The sequence below is a fragment of the Rhineura floridana genome, chromosome 14 (assembly GCF_030035675.1).
Source record: "Rhineura floridana isolate rRhiFlo1 chromosome 14, rRhiFlo1.hap2, whole genome shotgun sequence".
In the NCBI taxonomy this organism is placed as follows: Eukaryota; Metazoa; Chordata; class Lepidosauria; order Squamata; family Rhineuridae; genus Rhineura; species Rhineura floridana.
Genome location: NC_084493.1, coordinates 36,520,298 through 36,542,591, shown reverse-complemented (window position 1 = coordinate 36,542,591; position 22,294 = coordinate 36,520,298). Strand labels below are relative to the sequence as shown.

General features: G+C 47.0%; 1 protein-coding gene across 6 annotated transcripts in view; it reads right to left on the bottom strand.

The window, feature by feature from the left end:
• The window catches only part of TLN2 (talin 2), a 232,395-nt gene extending 210,700 nt beyond the window's left edge, over positions 1-21,695 (bottom strand). For 3 of the 6 annotated variants that reach the window (XM_061595994.1, XM_061596001.1, XM_061596002.1), the window contains exon 1: positions 21,544-21,695. The gene's annotated coding sequence lies outside the window, so the exon portion shown is untranslated. Of the gene's footprint in view, positions 1-15,414; positions 15,451-21,063 lie in introns of those variants that run through there. The other 3 variants (XM_061595996.1, XM_061595999.1, XM_061596000.1) reach the window with 2 other exon arrangements.
• Positions 21,696-22,294: the final 599 nt, after the last annotated feature.

Here is a 22,294-nt window from a genome sequence, read left to right as displayed (position 1 = left end):
TCTCCCCAGCCCTGAGCTAGAAGTCCTACCTCCCACACAAGAACTAGGACCCTCCTCAAAAGGATCAAAGGCCCAAGGCCCGAGGCCAGTGGTTTCTTAGCCTTCCCAGTGGCAATATGGCAGGCACAGCCATTTAGGTCCACCCTATGACAAGGCAAGGATTCTGGCCAGGAAAATACCTGCAAGAGTCCTTTTCAGAGTGAGGCTTATTGATTAAATGTAACATCTATTGACCTGCCATCACGCTCTCCAATTAATTGCATTTGCTCTGGAGGGCTGATTCTATTATTCAGGACTTCAAGAGGGCAATCAATGTCCAGTTAAATTAGTTCCAACTCTCATCTGCATAGTTATAAGCAGGGATTTAATTTAAGCCAAATGGAATGGAAGGGCCTTCTACCAGACTGCTGTTAAAAATGTCTTAAGAAGTGTGCCGGTTGAGGTGGCAAGTCAGCTAACCTAGAGGAAATCCTAAATACTCAAGGCAAGTGTAATGTCTGGCCCCACTTTGCTACCAGTCATGGAGCCTTCAGAGGACGAATCAGCCATCCTACAGGTTGAGGGCCCCAAAGAGCAGGCAGGGCCTCCAGAATCCAATACTGAAGGCAATGAATGTCCAGTTAAATTAGTTCCAACTCTCATCTGCATAGCAATAAGTAAGGATTTAATTTAAACCATTGATACCTGATGAACAACCTCTGGAACTATCAGCAGAGGAGGTGGAGCCGCCACCCAATTCCCGGGAGCGCTGGTGCCAAAAGCTTTGGCCCAGGCCAATGTGTGATGATACAGTAGGCATCTACAGACCCACAACTGCCGGTCTACTCCAGAATAAGTAACCACCGATATTCCTTCACCACCAGCAGCTGTGGTTAGGGTGAGGCTTTGGAGGCCAGAGTTTAGAAGGCCTCCCTCTTAAGTCTTCCACTTGCTGGAAATAACACCGGTCTCTGGCTCCTGGATGCCGAGGGCCTGATTCTAGTTTCACTGCCTTGCCTTGCCTGAACCCCCTGAGGTATGGGGCCTTGGGCTGTTGCCTGACTTTCTCTCCAGATCACATTTGGACCTAGACTGCTTCTCTGTGCTTGACCTTGGGTGGTTTGGCCTGTGCTGCCTCTGCAACGTTGCCCTCATTGGTGAAGGCTTGATCTCCCATACCTGGGACCCTAGCCCCTGAGGGCATCCCCTGCAGTGTGACTGTAAGGGCTGGACAGTTTTGCTGTTAGCTGGACTTTCCTGTACTGAAAGAAACCTGGCTCTTCTGTGATTATTAAATGAGGAATTGAAGCCAGGTTAGAAGAAGGCCAGCCATAATCTGCATAGAGCAATAACACTCTGAGTCAATCTGTAAGTCTGAAACTCAAATGAGATATTGGGGAAGTATCCCAAGAGGACAACAATAAAAGCAGGAATTATAAGCACAAAGAGAACTGAAAATGGATTGCACAAGAAGACATGCTGATAGGAAGAAAATGCACACAGGGGTGTGTGGGTGCATGTGTACGTACATGGGTGGGTGTGCATGCACACTCCTAAATAATTAACCATTTACTACCCTTAAATGTCAGGAATGGCCAGTTTAGGGTCCTCCAGAAGTTCTGAAGTACAACTCCCATCAGCTTCAGCCAGCATGGCCAATGGTCAGGGAAGATGGGAGACTTGGAGGGCATCACTTTGGCTCCCTCTGCACAACAGCCTGCCACCTGAGCTAGATTGCCCTGATGACTCACCACACAGGGCAGCCATGCATAGGCAACATCCTCATCCAGTCTGTGCATGGCTGTCCTGATCCAGCATGGAAATCGACACACTGAGGCTGCTTCCCACATCCTGCTCACCTTGCTGGACCAGGATTACTGTTACCAAAGTGACCGTACTGCATGGGCAACCTTCTACTAAAGTAGATGTTCTCTTCAGTTAATAATTGTATTTTATAGATGGGGGGTGTATTTGCTCTTAAAGATGTCTTAACTTATGCTCTGCACTGTTTAGAGTTTCATTTAAATATAAGCAGTATATAAATTGTCTAAATACTAATAGTAGATTTGCAGCATGACACTGCTGGTGGGTAAAAGCAACAAACAGTGAGGTCTCCGTTACAAACAGGGAAGATTCCTATCACCTTGCCATTCAAATTTGCAGGTTAGTTCTGGATTTCACTCGCTGGTTCTTGCAGTTGTGTCAAGTTAAATCAGCACATTTCCTTCCCCCAAGCAAACCAGAGAAGAACAAATATGTTACCTCTCCCTTGCCCACCAGGGCACACTGAGGTATGCTGGCCTCTAATTATGGCTCATCAAATTATTAAATAACTAAATACTCAACACAAGGAAAACACAACAGGGTATCAAAATAATTGTAATTATGTAGGACCAAATCCTCCAACTGTATCTGCTCAAAGCGAGACAAGACTAAACTCCACACAGAATTTCAATCTCCTCAAAAAACTGGCTGGAACTTCAATGACATAGACAAAATTATAAGCCAGGTTTAAAGTTTTGATGCATGACTGCAAATTGCAAACTGTGCCTCAAGGGAGGGGATTAAGATACATTTTTTAAAAAGAGAAAATTAAAAGCAGTTTCTCTCTCCCCTGAGTGGAGGTGGTGAGAAGTTGAATGGGCAATCCACATTTTATCGGGGATTGTTCATAAAGAACCTGGGTTTGCATCCCCCACTTGGGCTTTAGAACTTGCTGAATTATCTTGGACTAGTCTTCGTCCTCCCACATCACAACTGCTCTCTCTGTATGACTAAATTCACAAGGCTGCTGTGCAGAAATGGGAACTTCAGAACACTCTGAACCCTTTGGAGAAAAGTTTTTTGAAAATGTCTGGCATGCAGGCAGGCCAGTCTTCATGTGAAAGACCTCAAATTTTTGTGCTAATATCACCTGGGAGCAAAGCCCAGGTAGAAGCAAATGCTGAGGGTAGTAAGGCTGCATACGTGCCATACATTTAAAGCACATGACTTCCCCCAAAAGAATCCTGGGAACTGTCATTTGTTAAGGGTGCTGGGAATTGCCGTTCTGTGAGAGGCAAACTAGTTTCCAGGACTCTTTGAGGGAAGTCATGTGCTTTAAATGTATGGCATGTATAGATCCTCAAAAGCAGTTCACGGCTCTGAAAATACACAAAAGGTGCAGGAGAGCGGTGATGAAGGCTCCCTGTTGCATTTTGCTCCCGGGTGCAGAGCTGGCCTTGCCACAAGGCAGAGTGTGGCAACTAGTTTGCGTGGCACACGCCCCTGAGCTTCCCAGCCATTCCCATCTGTTGCCACAAAGCCTGGACCAGGCCCCGTAATCTGGCCTGCTGCCCTTAGGTGCTCGGTGGAGCAAAGGGGGAGACAAGCCCATCTTCAGTGTTGAAGTCCAGTCAGCTTCTGCACCTGGAAATTGGGGGTGGGGGGAAAGGCATCTTGTCCTTTGCCTCAGGCAGGAAAATACCTTGGGCTAGCCAACATTGGTTTAGGAGAAGACAACACGAATCTTGCCTCTCTTAAAAACCTTTTTTAATGGGCAAATATGCCCAGAGAAAATCTACCGGGTCTGCTTACTCTCCTTGTCTGTCCATGAGATGGTCTACATTTATCCACTGCTTTCCACGGCAGTTTTAACAAGCTTTGCTCTCCTCAGATGCCAGTCTCATTAGACCAGAAAGAGCTATTCAAAGAAGGCCACTAGACTGCATTGAAGGGACGAATTGTGTTGTATCCTCCTCCAGCAAATCTACATGCATACTTGAGCTTTAAAAACAGACGAGAGGCCTTTCTATCCTAGTGTGCTTATAAAAGGTGTCCTTTGTTCATCACCAAAACAGTAGGGCCAGCAATGGTGTTAGCTTGCCAGATTGCCGTTCTTGGTCTCAGAGAGTAAAGGACACTGTGATCTCAGGCAGCGGTTCCCTACCTCTCTGGTATGATGCCCCCCAAGTCCAAATTTACGTAGCATGGTGACCCATTGATTTATTGTCACGTGAATTTTAGACCTTAGATCTCTTCCCTGCCACCAGAGAGTGATTCCCAAGAGTTAAAATGTAAGACACGAGCCTTTCTGATGTTTGGACAGGTGCCAACACTGCATTATAACATGCCAACAAAACAAAAAAGTTGTAAGAGGTATTCAACATACCAGTTACAAGATTAAAAACACCCAGGCATGGCAAAGCACTTGTGGGTCACAACCCACAGGCTGGGAAACGCTGATGTACTGAACAGCTATATTAGTCTGCAATGGTCGGTGCTCCACAATTTGAAAGCCAAGGAAATTTTTATTCTTCCATTTTATTTATTATTTATTTTAAAATTTATATTCCACCCTTCCTCCTAGAAAGAGCCCAGGGCAGCAAACACACGATAAAACACTAAAAACATCTTTAAAACATCTTACAAACATTTAAAGATATGCTAGAAAACTGTAATTGCCCTACGACAGCCTTTGCTAACTTGGAGTCCTCTAGATGTTTTGGACTAAACTCCCATCAGCCAATATCTGGAGGGCATCAGATTGGCAAATGCAGTCCTTCAATATGTTATTGATATAAGCATCCTATTCTTACAGTGGCCAGTCAGATCCCCATTATGGGAAACCCACAAGCAGGACTTGAGTACAACAGCACTCTCCCCAATTTGGAATTCCCTGCAACTGATATTCAAAGGCTAGAACATAGCTATCATGGCTAGTAGCCACTGATAAGACAAATTTGTGGAGGATACTCCATGAATCGTCTTTGTCTAAGCCATCTAATTTGTCTAAGACATCACTACAACTTGTGGGAGTGAGTTCCATAGTGCTGTGTGAAGCCCCTTGCTGGATCGTCGCCTTGTAGTGGTGAGTGGGCTTGCGTGTTCCAGTGAGCCCTGTGAGCGATGCCGTCAGGAGTCATGTACTCCCAGCAGGGTCACCCATGGCAGTAAGGTCAAGGGAGAGGAACCAGAGAAAGAATGATCCAAGAAAGTCCGCAATGGCAGAACAGCTGGAGGATAACAATGTGTACGTTACAACGGCTGTGAAGGCAGATGAAGGCTGCAGCAGATAAAGGACTTCCAGTCGTCATGGTATCCATGCCACTGGATCAAAGCCTTTGTCTGTCAAGATTGTGTGTTGATCGTTGTGCACCGATCTCCCCACATAAAACAAATTCACACAAAGGCATCTTCCAAGCAAACCAGACCAAAATGGGAGGCTGTGTGGATCCAGGATTGGCCTCCACAGCCACTTACGGACCCACCGTTGAAGACCTTATCTTGGAAGACAATCTTACTCGGCCACAAGTGATCGCCAGTGAATGATGATGATGAATGAGCTGTGTGAAGAACTCCTTTCTACTGTGTATCCTGAGCCTTCCAATATACAGCGTTCATTGGATGACCCCACTGGGTTCTAGTTTTATGAGATTTCTCCGTATACACTTTCTCCGCATCATGCATAATTTAATACACCTCTTTCATGTCTCCCCACCCCCAACTTACAAAAGGTCCCAAGTTCAATCCCCAATGGCATCTCCAGGTAGCGCTGAGAATGTCTGTGACATCCATCCCTGTGCCTCTCTGGGATTCTACCTCCCGATAACCCACGCTTAGATCAGAAAATCCCCTATGCGACATCTGTCTCAGCCTGTGTCAGATATACCCTCTGAACCACAAGCTTCAGAACCGCCTTTCTCCTCACAAGACCACTGGTGTACCCTGATAGCGGGACTGATATAGGTATGTTATGGAATTGGACCCTGTTGTTTAATTACTAGATGTTAAATATTATAAATAAATAGCGTTGTTATAGTCTCTATCCACCCTACCTACTCTACCCCTCTAATCCTAATAAAATCCTCCCTCAACACCCTCCCAATCCTACCCTTCCTAAAAACACACCCTAACCCTTCCAAGATCTAATCCCTGTTTCCCCTAACTGACAAAATAAACCGCCTTTCTATTCAAAACTTGCTGGGAACTCTCACTCGCACACCCTCTCCCACCTGGTAGTCTTACATCATCCACACCTCCTAGCATTCCATTAAGTACTTCATAACAGAACACATTTTAAAACATGGTTAAACAGATGGTTTCATCACAGTGTCCCTTGCCTGGAATCAAGCTGCTACTGGTCAGTGTGTGCAATACTGAGTTAGATGGATCAACGGTCTGTCTCAGATAGATTCCTTTGTTCATATCCAAAAAGACAAAAACCTGGCCCTAGAAAGTAAAAACGAACAGCTGGTATAGCACAGTGGGGAGGAGAGCCTGGCTTGGAGCCCAGAGTCTGTGAGTTCAAATCCACCTCATGTCTCCTGGGTGTCAAGGGCCAGCTGAAGATCACCCCACCATGAGTGGCTCAGGGGTTACATGCCCTGCCACCTGTGCAGCCGTGGGCAAGCTGCATAGTCCCAAGGAGCCCAGTTGCCCCCCAGCTGGCAGCTGTGGACAAGGAAGGGGCTGGCTTGTGCAGCTGTGGCAAGCTGAGCAGGCCCTATCCAGCTGGGGAGGACTAGCCTCAGAGGGAGGCAATGGTAAACCCTCTCTGAATACCGCTCACCATGAAAACCCTATTCATAGGGTCGCCGTAAGTCGGGATTAACTTGAAGGCAGTTCATTTCCATTTCAGAAAGTAAAAACAGGTGGAGTAAATGGCACCCAGAGAATACATTTTGCGCATTAGATATGGCAGACCACGAGTCACAATCTCATGAGATTCATCCCTTCTGGTTTTGCCAATAAAGGGCACCTGTCTTTTCTTCAGACTGGTTTGGCGGTCAGTAGAAACAAAAATGAGCAAAAGCTCCATTTATAGAGCCGAGTGGACCCCAATTGGTCCCTTGTATCACCTGATCCTTTCTGAGTTGGTAGCTGCAATACCTCCTCTGGCCATCTGCGGAGAGGCGCCAAAGGGCAGCAGGAAGGAGGGCAATGGCTCCTTGTTCCAGCAAGCCAACCACTTCTGCATCCTGGCTAAGGCACATAGGGCAACTGTGAGTCGTCATACAGAGAACCTTGGCAGAAGAAAAAAGTATCATGCAAGACAAACACTGTAAAATTCATTGAATTACATTGAAATTCATTGAATTGAATCTGTAAAATTCATTGAATTACATTGAAATTCATTGAATTGAATCTGTAAAATTCATTGAATTACATTGAAATTCATTGAATTGAATCTGTAAAATTCATTGAATTACATCTACATTATTTCCCCTTCCTTCAAATTTGGTGAGGTGGAAACTACCCATTTGCAAAATCTCTCTGAGTGCGTGCACGTGCGCAAGAGAAAAGCACTGATGTGTGGACAAATCAGTTTGCAGTTGGGGGGCAGGGGAGGGAGAAGTGCTCACTAGTGCTGGCTGCTATCTGTACAGAGAGAGCAGGAGGTGCCCCACAGCTCCTCAGAGCCAAGTGGGAGGCCTTCATGGGGCTGCACATGAACAGCTTTGGCTGCTGTTAGGAACTTGGGAAGCTGCCCTGTACCAAGATGGAGGTTTGGTCCCTCTGCCTCAGTAACGGCTACAGTAATGGGCAGCAGCTCACCAGGGCCTCAAGAGGATGATCTTTCCCAGCCATACCTGGAGAAGCTGGATTGAACCGGGTCTCTTCTGCATGTGCTCTTCCACAAAGCTATAACCTTTCCTCCCACTTGCTTCTCTTGTGCATGGAAATTCCTCCAAACAAAATGTCAAACACATACAAGGATTGCAGCAAATTGGATTTTGCTGACATTCATTTGCAAACAAACGTATGCTTTGTTCCTCAAATCCATGTTACAAGGTTTCCGTACAAGGATGCCAACCTCATGGGCAATTTCTATGGGATGATACCATAGATTATTTCCTTTCCTTAGTTTGCCTCCTACAGTTGCATACTCCCCATCTCTCCCTAGTTCTCAGAGGCAGTCCCTGTTTTCTAATAAGTATCCATGTCGGGCAGGGGTGCAATATCTCAACAGTGGCCTGCTAGATCCTGTTGGAATCCACCTCCCAACAGCCCCAGCCAGCGGGGTGATAGTCAGGGAAGATGGGAGCTGTAGTCTAGCAACATTAGAAGCAGTTTTCGCCAACCTGGTACCATCCAGATAGACTGACTGGGACTGATGGGAGCTTAGTCCAAAACATCTGGAGGGCACCAGGTTGGAAATGGTTGCTCCCATTGTTGTCGAGCTGCAGCTCTCATCATCCCTCACCATTAGCTCTACCACACAAGCATGTAAAATGCCAGTTCATTGCTACCTTCCACCCTCTCCGCCTCCATGACAGTAGACACTGTAGGTTGTGTTTTAGTCCTATTAAAAGAAGCAGATCCATTGCAAAATAAAACATTATATTTATTTTTAAAGGGAAGATTACTCACATACCAGTGCACCACAGGCCATGGCAAAATAAATGAATGCAGTATGCATCAAGGGGAGGGGGGGAGTCTCTAGTAGCATGCAGAAGGCCAGGCACAGGGGCATAAATTGCTGGCTGTAACCTTGGGAATGCCAACTAGCACTGGCAGGCGGGATATAAATAAATTAGGGACAGACAAACTTGTCAATTTCAGTTCCTCCTCTTCTCAGCCAAGTTCCAGCTCTCCACATTTCTGCATCAGAGTGAAAGTTTCTTTTTAAAAAGTCCTCACAAAAATTCAAAGGTTTATTGTGCATTTCTCCAAATACACATTTTATATGCAATTGTCTCATATATACATTTTTTTGCAAGCACTTCCCCCTAATACAATGCATTTGTACTTTATCTTCACCAAGACATGCATTTTATGCAACTTTCCCCTAATATGTATTTTTGTATAAATGTTTGCTTGGAAAACTGCATTACAAAATTTAGAGAAGTGTGAATTTTGAAACAGAACCGCATACATACTGTTGTGGGATCTGCGAATTAGGTAGGCTTGCATTACTGGTATTAAAATATAAACAGAGCTGAATTTCTCCCTTATCTCTAAAATAAATATGCAAGCGTCTCTACTTTCAACTGTCAAATGCTGGGGAGGATGTGCAGCTGCGGTCCTAAGAACCATGCCCTGGAAGCCAACACTCTTTCAGTAAAAGTCCAAGTCACACCTTCCTTTGAATCATGGAATGTAGCTGAGCGGCACAGCACCGACTTTGCATGCAACATGTTCCAGGTTCAAACCCCAGCATCTCCAGTTAAAAAAGTTCATGTAACTTTATTTATATTTTACCATTCAAAAATTTCAAGACAATGCACAACCTTATGCTTTATTTCCACTTTATCTGATTGGAACAACAGATCCACCACCCAACTGACTATGACACTTAGTTACACTGAATAGCACACTTGCATTTCATCACTTTCTAAACCATTGCTTAACCTATTCTTATCCATTTTTCTTTATTTTTTAACAATGTGGTAATCTTTTACTCTTATTGTACTACAATGTGTTCCAAGCTGATATGCATCTACATGTACATTTTGTTAATGTGATAATGATTATAATAATAGAATGGGACAGATCTTAGCCCAACACTCTGGAAAACTGCTGCCCGGCTCAGCATTCCGTGCTGTGCTAGATGCATCAATGTTCTGAGTCAGTATAAAGCAGTTATATTAGGTTAATTTGACAAACGATTGCTCGCTTTTGGGAAGGCCTGTGGTACCGCACCTGATCTGCATGCAAAAGGCCCCGGGTTCAATCCCCTGAAGCATCTCTAGTTCAAAGAGGATCAGGGGGCAAGAGATGGGAAAGGACCTCAGCTGGACACCCTGCACAGCACCTGCCAGAGCAGATCAGGTGTGAGGAAACTTTGCCCTCCAGATGTTGCTGAACTATAATCTCCATCATCCTCAGCAAGCAGAGCCAATGGTCAGGGACATTGGGCGTTGTAATTCAGCAACATCTGGAGGGTCAGATTTCCCAAGCATGGAGTAGATGGACCAATAGTCTGCACTGGTATAATGCTGCTTTCTGAATGGATCCGAACACAGACAGCGAGCTTATCGCCCTCCAGATGGATTACAACTCCCATCATCCCATATTTGTGGCCTCTTTCTTGTTTGTCGTTTAGTGGAGTGGACTGCGGTAGGCCTCTGTATATAGGTTTTAGTTTTGTTGTTTTTTCCTATTTGGTTTTAACGTTTGTATCGTTTTGTAAGTCACTTGGGTCGCTTCGACAACTCCTAGCATCCTCCCTGACCTCTGGCCACGCTGGCTGGGGCTGATAGGGATTGGAGCCCAGCAACATCTGGAGGGCCCCCACAGGTTTCCCGCGGCTGGGTTGCACCAAAACGACCCATCTATTGCGTGAGCTGTCTCTTGCAAGGGCCAGCCAGGAATATCCCCCCAGAAGCAGAGAGTGATGGGCAAAAACTGGAAAAGCCACTGGAGGGAGGTGAGGTGTGCAGAGGCCAGAGAGGGAACAGTGAGGGAAGGGGTGTCCTATTTGCCATCCTCAGGAGCCCTGGGAAACTCACCAAACCAAACCTGCTGTAGCCAAGGCCTGGCTGTGTGTAGTTGCAGCTGATGTGACTGCTGAATGGGAGCCAGTGACGGGCAGCCCAGGGCTTCTTTTGGAACAGTACTCACTGGAACGGAGTGCCGGCACGCTTTTATTGCTGCCCTTGGCAACTGTTTTGCGCTGGCACCCAAAGCACTTTTATCAAGGTATGAGTACTTGCAACTCTTTTTTCTTTTTCTTTCTTTCTAACTAAAAAAGCACTGGGGCAGCCTGAGGAAGCTCCATTGCACCTTGGCACCTGCCCATAAACCCTTCCTAGAGAGACGAGGGGGATGTCGGCAAGTTCCAGGAACCTTCTTTGTTGTGAGATTTTGGGGGTGATCTGTGAGTTTGTTTGGGCCCTGGGTGGGAGCCAGGGTGAATAGGTGGAGTCCTGGTGAGAGCCAAGAGGCTAAGAGGTATTGAATGGAGATGTTTTCCAGAATTTATATCAATATTTATTAGTAATTTGTATTAATGATTAATGATTGGAAGACCAAGTAAGAGATGGATTGATTCCATAAAGGAAGCCACAGACCTGAACTTACAAGATCTGAACAGGGTGGTCCATGACAGATGCTACTGGAGGTCTCCGATTCATAGGATCGGCATAAGTCGTAATCGACTTGCAGGCACATAACAGTTATTTTATTGGTTATTTTTGTAACTTTTGTTGTTGTTGTTGAGGTTAGTATATACCGCTTAAGAGATATTTTTATGTGTTAAGTGGCATAGAAATTGCCTAAATACATAAATTAATAATAAAACCCACCCACCTGCTGTTGATAGTTTCTGGCGTTCATTAAGAAGTGGTATACTGCCTCTAGGGTGAACAGGCACTGACCAGCACAGCTGTTTTAAAAGGAACCTACGCTAGTGGTCATCCAAAGATCCTTTTAGTCATAGATCCAAGGAGTTAAACGCATGCTGCATGAAGAAGAGAGTGGATGCACTGTAAAGGCAGAGAGGATGAGCTCAGAAGTGCAGTTTTCCATCTTAGCTCTGTCATGACCCTTCTGTAAGGCACTCTCTTTCATCCTCAGACACTCTGCCATGTGGGGACGATAAGAGTGAACCACCTTACATGGTCTTTGTAAAGATTACCAAGGTCACATTGCAAAATGCTACAAATATTTTTAAAAACCTACTACATAAATGCAAAGCATCAATGTAGGGTTCACGCTATGCCTACAACAAATCCACTTTACTGGATGAGAGATAACAGAATGCATCTATTCACCACCTGCTGCTTGCCATTCAAATTTTATTAACCTTCCACTGCATTCCCCCACTCTTATTTCCCTATATTAAACCTTTTTGTGCATGGCCATCAGCAGAGTTTAGACGGCAGGAGGATCGGGGTCTTCACATTTTCAGTAAAACACGACTAGATTCAAATGCCAGAGGTTGCAAACCAAGCAGGAAAGCCCAACTGTGGACTATTTCATTTGGTAGGCCAGCCAAAATTGTGGGAACAGTGTCTGCTAACACCAATTCAAAATCCTATTTCCATATGTATCTGCAAAAAATGTAAAGACATCCTAGCCATAGATGAGGAAGATAGGAGCCTGTGCCCATTCATTTGGATCTCTGGGGCGCAAATGAGCAGCTGCAGAGGCTGGGACTATGAGGCCACAACTTCATGGCAGAGAATCTGCTTTGCATGCAGAAGGTCCCAGGGTCAATCCCTGGCATGGAAGGGCTGGGAACATTCCCTGTCTAAAAGCATGTGAATGCAGACAGTTTGAGCTACTTGGCACTTTCTTATGGCTGAGCTAACTGGGACTGGGTATGTGAAAGTGTGAGCGCCCTCCAGAGACAGAGCAGTGAACTGGGATGTGCAATATTGGTCCCTGCCAATGGCTGGTGGAAGAGTACTCACGACTAAATTGGCCAGGCTTGGAATAAATCAATACAAGGAGATCGATTCTGCCACCGCCTGCACAACGCAACAGGTTTTTCTGTTTGCATTACGTCAGCCTCTCCATTTCAGCTGCAGATATGGCCAGCGAAGACCCAAGATCAAGATGGGACCAAAGTTCTGCACGCACAAAGTCCCAGGCTCATTCCTTGGCAACTCCAGCCAAAAAGGACGGGGTAGTTGGAGGTGGGAAGGGCCTTCCATCACCTGAGATCTTGGAGAGCTGCTGCCATTCAGCATCCACAATATTGACAAAGTTAGCCTTCCCCAACATAGTGCCCTCCAGATGTTTTGGACTGCAACCCCCATTAGCTCCAGCCCGTATAGCCAATGGTCAAGGATTATGGGAGTTGTAGTCGAAAGTGGAGGGAACCAATATGGGCAAGGTTGGATTTGATGGGCAAACAGTCTGTCCTAGCATAAGGCAGCTTCCTTGTCTAGACTGGAAAACACACACTCCAGAATGGAATTGGGGTATGATTGCCCATTCACATTCACACACCCCAAGTATCTCCATCAAAAAGTCATAAATGTACCAGCAGTAACACACAATGTGTTAATGCCCTCCCTTGACATAAGGATTGCCCATGTATAATTCACCATGATAGTGAAGTCAAGTTCTCCCCCATACATATTCATGAACTGGCAGAAAGCCAGTGGAGCCCCCACTTAATTAGCAGAGATTATTTGATTAGAATGGAAACAGTCCGATTAGTTTAGCTGGATAAATGAAAGCAAGCTCCGATTATTGAATATATTTGCTCAGTTACATTTCATCAGGAAGCTGAAGCCTTTAAAAAAAAAAAACCTGTGGTCTGGATATATGCAATTGGTTCAAACCAGCCTTCTCCAACCTGGCACCCTCCAAGTGTTTTGAACTACAACCCCCATCAGCCCCCGTTTCCACAGCTGTGTTCCTATCCTCTCCAGAATTGGATGGCAAAGGTGGCAGGGGCCAACAGGAGCTGTAGTCCGCAACATCTGAAGGGTGCCTTGTTTGGGAAGGCTGATTTAAATCCTTTGCAGAACAAGGATGTCAAAAACCAGCTGAAGAGATGGAAAACACCTGCACACACTAAAAGGAACATCAACACTTTGACTGTGCAAAGTAAAGGGGGGCTTTAAAAAGCAACAGGCATTGTTTGACTCACTCTTGTCAATGAAAATGGCAATGGGCTGCCTTCAAGTCGATCCCGACTTATGGCGACCCTATGAATAGGGTTTTCATGGTAAGCGTCATTCAGAGGGGGTTTACCATTGCCTCCCTCTGAGGCTAGTCCTCCCCAGCTGGCCAGGGCCTACTCAGCTTGCCACAGCTGCACAAGCCAGCCCCTTCCTTGTCCGCAACTGCCACCTGGGCTCCTTGGGACTATGCAGCTTGCCCACAGCTGCACAGGTGGCAGGGCATGTAACCCCTGAGCCACTCCCTGTGGGGGTGATCTTTAGCTGGTCCTTGATGCCCAGGAGACATGAACGGGGATTTGAACTCACAGGCTCTGGACTCTCAGTCAGGCTCTCCTCCCCACTGTGCTAGACCAGCTGCACTCTTGTCCATATGACAGTTATTCCTGTTGGTTTCGGGAAAGACCCTAGCTCAAGTGGCAGAGGACAAGCATTATATGCAGGCAGTCCTGGATTGAACCCCAAGAGATCACGCTGTGAAGGATTGGGTTGGAATCTCACCTTAGCCAGGAACTCACCACACAAGTCACACTCTCTCAGCCTCAAATCCAGGCAGAATGGAAGACACTATTGATCTATCTTCCATGTTTTTAACAATTATTATCGAGACAATAACTGTACTTACAAACACCCAACCCATGGTTTACCAGCTACCTGATCCTTTCAGTTAGATATGTCAGGACCTTCTGCATGCCAAACAGTTGCTCTAACTACCACTGAACTATTGCCCCTCCCTAGATGAAGGTCCCAGGCTATGGCCTGAAGGTGCATGAGGCCAGCACCCTGCTGAAGCTAAGCAGGGTCAAGTGTGGCCAGTGCCTGGGTGGGAGACCGCCTGGGAACCATATGTAATGAATGAATGAATGAAATGAATGAATGAATAAATAAATAAATGTGTGGATTTGGTAAGAATGTACCGCTGCTCCTCTCAATAAGATGCACAGTTTAATGCACTGCAAACCAGGCATTATGCACTCAGCCAGGGCCTCTACTGTGGGAGAACAGGAGTGGCATAGCAGTTAAGAGTATTGGACTAGGAGAGACCAGGGCTCAAATCCTCACTTGGCCATGAAGCTGACTGGTTGACCCTGGGACAATCAATGCCTCTTACCCTAACTTACCTCACCGGGTTGTTATGAGGACAACAAACAGATGAATCCAAGACACCAAGAAATGATCTCGCACAGGGCTAAAACCAAACCCACATCCCATAGCACTGCAGGACAGACCACTCAGCCAAAAAGCAACTACTGTTGGTTTTAAATAAAAACAAGTACATTCATAAGAACTATCTGTCTGTGTTTTTAGACATAGGAGTTATTTAACACCATTTCAACCTTAAAATATGAGAAACATGCCTGAAAGATGCTGGAAAAAAGTTGCTCGGCTTCTGAGAAATTACAATGGAAGCAATAAAATATAGCTTCATCTACAATGGCTCAGTTGCAGCTGCAAGTTATGTGCATTCATTACATCTTTAATTATTATAATGAAAATACAAGCATACAAAAAATTGATGAGTTGTTATACAGCCACGAGAGTGGCTGTATACTATGGTCAGCATGGATTTTTCTCATTCTGCAGTGTTAAGTTGAAGATACCCCCCCATGCCATTCTGATGCTTCCCATAAGCTCATTTCAAATCAAAACTTTACAAAACTTATAGTCCTGAACTCAGAAACGCTTGTTTAACATGCCTCTGCATTTTCATGGCGATACACAAAACAGTCAGAGAGAATCGAGAGTTCAAATTGTAAAACGAGAGAGAGAGAAACCAGCCCGCTTGTGGACTTTTTTCTGTCAGAGATCTCATAATATGTTGAAATTCATTAAAAATCAGCCATGTTCACAGAGTACCTGTCATCCTATTACTGACCTTGCCCCATGCCCTGACCTTCTTCTTCTGCAGTTTAAAAGTTTCAGTAAGAACCAACAGTCAGTATCCTAAAAGCCAGACTCACAGCTGCTGGGCTTGCCTAATCAGAGGGCCACACCCACACCAGACCTGTATTTCACTTTAGAAAGTCATGGTTTCCCCACAGAATCCTGGGAAGTGTAGTTTGTGAGGGGGGCTGAGAGGAGACTCTTATTCCCCTGACAGAGCTCCAGTGGCCAGAGTGGTTCAACAGTCAGCCACTCTGACTGAAGCTCTGTGAGTGGAAAAGGGCCTCTCCTAGCAACTCTCAGTACTCTTCACCAACTACACTTCCCAGGATTCTTTGAAGAAGCCATGACTGTCCAAAGTGAAATAAACGTCTGGTGTGGATGCGGCCAGGGTCAGCTTTGGTTTAAATTTGGGTGGGAGGTTACATGTGCCTGCTGTAGAATAAAAAGGTGGGGGAAACACTGAAAAGCAATGATACTGTTCACAATGTTTTCCTTTTGGAAAGGAAAGGGGATAGCCCTCTGCCCAGTGCCCACCCACACAATCTCCTCCCCTCCCCCTGTCCTCCCTTCCCTGCCCCTCCCCTGGGTCAGTTTCACCTACCCTAAGCATGATTGCACAGAAGTAAATCCCACTGAACTCAAAAAGCATGCAAATGATCAAACCTGCCTTCCTCTCCTGCTCAAAGACACGTTACCGATTTCTTTCAAGCTACACAGGAAGTGGATTGGATTGTGAAAGACCAATCCAAACTGTGTTTGCATTTTGACAAATTTGTAGGGCAGTACAATATCTCAGAGAGGAGGTCAGGTCTCCTGCTCCCCTGGTGCATTCGCTATAGCTGCCCAATTTTCCTGCTTTTTAAAGTTTGACAGAAATATCTGTTGGCTATAGGTATATTCTTAAACCACAAGGATTTTTTTGCCTATTAGTGAATATTAGCTAGGAGATTAAGAGAAATGGGGGTGCCACAGCATCTGATTGTCCTGATGCGAAACCGATACTCTGGACAAGAGGCTACTGTAAGGACAGAATATGGAGAAACCAATTGGTTCCCCATCGGAAAGAGTGTGAGACAGGGGTGTATTTTATCACCCTATTTGTTTAATCTGTAGGCAGAACAGGAAAGCAGAATTGGACCAAGATGAAGGTGGTGTGAAAATTGGAGGGAGAAATATCAGTAATTTAAGATATGGAGACAATATCATACTACTAGCAGAAACCAGTAATGATTTGAAACAAACGCTGATGGAAGTTAAAGAGGAAAGCACAAAAGCAGGACTACAGCTGAACATCAAAGACTAAAGTAATGACAACAGAAGATTTATGTAACTTTAAAGTTGACATTGAACTTGTCAAGGATTATCAATACTTCGGCACATTCACCAAAATCGAGAAAACAGTCAAGAAATCAGAAGAAGGCTAGGACTGGGGAGGGCAGCTGTGAGAGAACTAGAAAAGATCCTCAAATGCAAAGATGTATCACTGAACACCAAAGTCAGAATCATTCAGACCATGGTATTCCCCATCTCTATGTATGGATGTGAAAGTTGGACAGTGAAAAAAGCGGATAAGAGAAAAATCAACTCATTTGAAATGTGGTGTTGGAGGAGAGCTTTGCACATACCATGGACAGCAAAAAAGACAAATAATTGGATGTTAGAACAAATTAAACCATTCTACTGTCAGTAGAAGCTAAAATGATGAAACTGAGGTTATCATCCTTTGGACACATCATGAGAAGACATGATTCACTAGAAAGGACAATACTGCTGGGAAAAACAGAAGGGAGTAGAAAAAGAGGAAGGCCAAACAAGAGATGGATTGATTCCATAAAGGAAGCCACAGACCTGAACTTACAAGATCTGAACAGGGTGGTTCATGACAGATGCTCTTGGAGGTCACTGATTCAAAGGGTCGCCAGAAGTCAAAATCAACTTGAAGGCACATAACAACAAGAAGCAGCTAGGAGAGTCTCTACCACACTGAGACTGAACCAGGAACCTTCTGCATGCAAAGCAGGTGGTCTAGTCCTGAGGCATGGGCTTTCCCACGACCTGGCATTAAGGAATCAAACCCTGCTCTCCTACTCATGAGCACCTACAGCAATATGCAGGGATAGAAACTGTGTCATATGACTCCTTCGTTCAGAGATCCAGTGCTCCCATACAGCCAGATACCAGAGACTGTCTCTGATGAAGACAGATGCCCACCTGTAGAAGTAAGGCTGTAAAACTTCATAAGATCATCTCAGTAATGCCTTGCATACTTGGCTAGCCCTGTCTTCATAAACACCCTGCAACCAGGAAATCTTGGTTTAAGTGTAAATATATTTAAGGTTTTCCAGTAAGTTGGGGGGTGGGGGAGAGTGAGAGAAGAAAATGCCTTTACTTGCTTCAGCAGAATCCTTGAAAGTGAGAAATTCAGTTTCAGCTTTTGTCTTACATGTCTGTTTAGAAGAGATACATAACAGCAAAGGACATTAGCTCAGTGGTAGAGGACAAGGTTTGCAGCCAAAGGGTCTCACGTTCAATCCACAATGGCTTCTCCTGATAATGTCCTGTCTGAAGACTTGGAGAGCTGCTGCCAGTCAGTGTCAACAATACTGGGCTAGATGGGCCAATGGGGCTGATTCAGTATGAGGCAGCTTCCTAAGTCCTACGGCAAACAAACCTCCCCTGTATTTCAATTTAATGGGATTCAAAGACAAATGCGGAGGTGACATGACTCCAGCTGAGGTCCGTTAATGCTGCCTGCAGCATCATTGGACGGGGTGTGTGTGTCCTACAACACCACAAGGATCTCCTGGCTGCGCAAAACAGAAAAGCAGCACATTTTATATTGTGACATGTATAAAGCCAATGACTACCGAGCATTCACAGGGTGTGTGAGCTGTCATTCCAAGACATCCCAGGTTCAAATCTCAGCTCTGCAATAAAATTCACTACATGTTCTTGAGGCACCCAACTTCACCCCCCCCAGTAATTTGGGGTGTTGTCCTACCCTGCAGGGCTGTCATGGGTGGGATGTTTCCAGCTACCCCACCATCCCCTGCCTTTGGAAGCCTTGTGAGAAGTTGCTGCAGGTCTGCAAGCAGCATCCTGGGCAGGGTGTTTCTGAAACAGTCTAATTTCCTTTTATTTTTGCTATAGTGCCAGTATGTGCAATGTTGCCTGCTAACAGATGTAATGTTGTTATATTTATGATGTTGGTTTTGTGATATCTGCTGTTATGTTTGTTTTATTACTGCTGTTATTATTTTTGTTATTATGACACTGTTTCTTTAATTGCTGTTTACTTTGCGGGAAGCCGCATCGAGCACAATTTTTGTGTGGAAAGATGACATACAAATAAAAAGGATGATGATGATGAGAAGCACTTTGAAAAACTGCTTCTCATCATCATCATCCTTTTTATTTGTATGCCATCTTTCCACAAAAAAAAAAATTGAAAAATTTGAAAAACTCTCAAGTACAGAAGGGCATTTTCTCTGGCCAGATTCAACGTTCTCCCCTCCGCTGTACTTGAAGGGAGGTACAAGAAAGTGCCCTTCATAGATAGGCTCTGTATCTGTGATTCTGGAGCGGTGGTAGTTGTGGAGCATGTTATACTACACTGCTCCCTTTACTCAGATCTCCGTACCTTGTTTATTTATCCCTGCCTTTGTAAAAGATCTAGAATCCTTGAAGAAAATAAGATATATGTCTTACTTGAAGACCGAGATCCATTCATCTCGGATATGGTTGCGAGATTCTGTGTTGCGGCCATGGCTCGCAGAAAGAGCTTGGTCCAATCATTTTAATCCCTGTTATAATTTTATTATTATCTGGTATCTGGTTCGGGCAAAGTCTATTTTTGTATGCTTGTACTTTTATATGTGCCAAAAATGCTGGTCATTGACCGAATAAACTACTATTATTATTACTTTGAAAAACTGTGTAAAAACACAGTGTCATGGGCATCTGCAGGAGTTTTTCTGGGGTGGGTAGGTGCATAGTAAGACTCTGAACAGAGGGAGCAGGCTAGGTTCTCGCACATCAAAAAGAGAGAGAGAATAATAGTGCCTGTATATTTTCCCTCATATCTCAGGTTCTACAAATGCTAGAAAGACTATTTTTAAAATATTAAGCCTCCCCCCTTTTTATGTGCACTTCCAATGCTGTCCTCATGTGAACATGTCCAGAAAACAGCCTTAGGCAGAGTTGGTCCAACCCTCAGGAAGAGCAATTTGGCTACATCTGGGTGCTAGGTTCCGTGCAATGAAAGGGCACCAAATTATTAGTTGCTGCATTTGTTAGTGTATTATAATTACTTACAGGGAGAGGCACTTTTGGAATTTTCCTCTCCCAGCTGCCAGAAGAACTTGGGCTACCCTTGACTTGGGAAAGGGGCATTCTCAGCCGCATGTAGCAACATGACTCGTGTTGGAACACAAAGTGGTAGAGGCACCAGTGGTAGGATGGAGCATCCCACTTCAAGATGCATGTGGAGGATGCTGTCTTGTAACACAGCTCTGCAATGTTTTTTTTTTTTAACAAATCTCCCTATATATGCCTAGCATATCAGAGAGAAAACATTCTGGCCCTTTCACTGTTGTTGGAGAGTTTGGGTTTTTTAAGTGCAATGGATTTTTGTTTTAAATACCCGGGCACATGGCACTCTTTTTTTAAAGGGAAGGAGAGTCCCTCCGTTTGCCCTCCAAAATGGCCCAGCTCCTCTGGCCGCCCCCTCGGGCCTCTACCACCTTGTTCTGGCTGCAATCTGGAGATGCCCCTTCCTCTTCCCGCTCTCCTGCCAGCCGGCCCCGCGGCACCTGTCTTCCTGCAGGAGAAATGCACTTCAGAGCCGAGGAAAAGCCAACCGACGGCGCCTTTCCCACCGCAGAGGAGGGAAGCCGAGCAAAGCCGCAGGCCAGCCCTGCGGGGACGCCCATCCATCCCTTTCCCAGGCCCAGCAACGCGGCCCCGAAACCAACGAGCCCCGAGGCCGGCAAAAACGCGCCGCCGCCTCTCCACAAAGCCAGTCCCGTCGCCTGCTCCGCCCCGGCGGCTACCTCGCCATCGCCCCAGCCCGGTCCCCCTTCCAAGGGCGCATCCGCCCTGCGACCCCCCCCCTCATTCCCACACCCCGCCCTTGGCCGAGTGCTGCAGCCTCCCCAGGACTGCGCACGGAAAGGCCTCGGCAGAGGGACGGCGTGCCCGGCCCGCCCCGCAGAGGATCCGCAGCGACAACAACGAAGGCACGCGGGCAGGAGAGCGGCTGAGGCGCGCCGAGCAGCCAACATGGCTCCTCCGCAGCGCCTTCCCGGAGAGCGGAGTCTGATCGGGCTGCTGCGTTGGTTGGGAGCTGTCGGGTCTGCAGCCCCGCCCGGGCCAGGCTTGGCCTGGCCGTCCCACATCAGGAGTTTGCGGAGGAAAAGAGCCGGGTCGGGCCAACCCCTGCAGCTCAGCCCATCCGCAAAGCAGCTCTGACCAGGACACGGGTCAGCGGCCGGGCCGTGAGGACGGGGGTGTGTGTGCGCGCATGGAGCGGGGCGGGGCGTGAAAGAGGCTGAGCCCGCGGCCAGCTGAGGTTGACCGAACCCCCTTGCCTTCGAGACCACCCGCCCGTCGCCCCCTCCCGCAACCGAAACTGACCAACCTGCTCGCAGACGCTGGAAAGGGCGCGGTGGGAGGGGAAGCCACAAGCATGGGTGGGGGGCGCTGGGCTTGCTGCCGAGATTGGGTCCGCCTCCGGTCTCCGTCCCGGTCACCCCGGCGTAGGGCCCCGATCGCCAGCAAAGCAGGTCAGGAAGTTGGGGAGAGAGACGCGGGGGAGAAAAGGCGCTCGCTACAGCCAGCTGCCCGGGGATCCCTCTGCAGAGTCGGCTGCGTTCACGTGCAGGAAGACAGGTGGCCGTGCAGGGGGGGAGGGAAGGAAGGCGTGTGCATGGAAGTGTGCAAGGGGGGGTTCAGATGCAGCACATGCAAGGAGCAGCTGCCCTCCTCACGCGCTCTTGGCGCCGACATGCGCGCACCGCTTGCACAAATGTGCCCGAAAGGGTTTCAAGGCCAACCGAAGCACCCATGCATCAATGCACGCAGACATCCTCCAGCGACGCATGTCTGGAAGGGCTCCTACCGGGAGAGGCGAGCGGTAACGGGGCACTGCATAGGGCAGCGGAGTCCCTGCCTTCTTCACCCGAAGCTGTTGGAGGAGCCGCCCGCCGCCTTGGAGGCGCCGCGCCTCGCCTCGCCCAGCCTTTTGCGAGCCCCCAGCCCAGGGAGAGCAGGAAGCGCGTCATCACCCCGGGACCGACCGACCGGCCAGCTGGCCTGCAGCCGCAGCCGCCTCTCCTCTCCCGCGAAGCGGCAGCTCGCTGGCCCGGCCGCCGCCCGGCAAGGCTGCTCGGCGCGCGGCTGGCAGGCTGGCTTTCCCTGCCGGACGAGCCCCATCCCAGGCTGAGCGCGCCTCTCTCGCCAAGCAAAACCATAAGCCTTTGACCTCTCCCTCGCGCCCGGGCTGCGCGCTGAACGTGCCAAAATCCCACTGAGCTCGGTAGGACTTTCTCCCGAGGAGACGTGAACAGGATCGAGCCTCTTTGGTACGCGGTAACGGTGCGAGCCACCGTCTCCAAACTGGCTCTGTTCCGGTGCTTTTCGACAGCAGCCCTGTGTGCAGAAATCCAGCAAGGAAAAGCTTTAGACATTTGATTTCCGTCCTCAGGTTCCTGTTGAAAGCTCAGGAGGAAGGCCAGGAAAAGAAAAGTTGGTAACCTTGCACCACTCACCCTGCTTGTTTGGATGTTTTCTTGTTGGGCTTGCAGACTGAATAATTTTGTTACCCTGGCCTGAGTTCTGGAATTCAGAACTGTGCAGTACTTGATGTTACA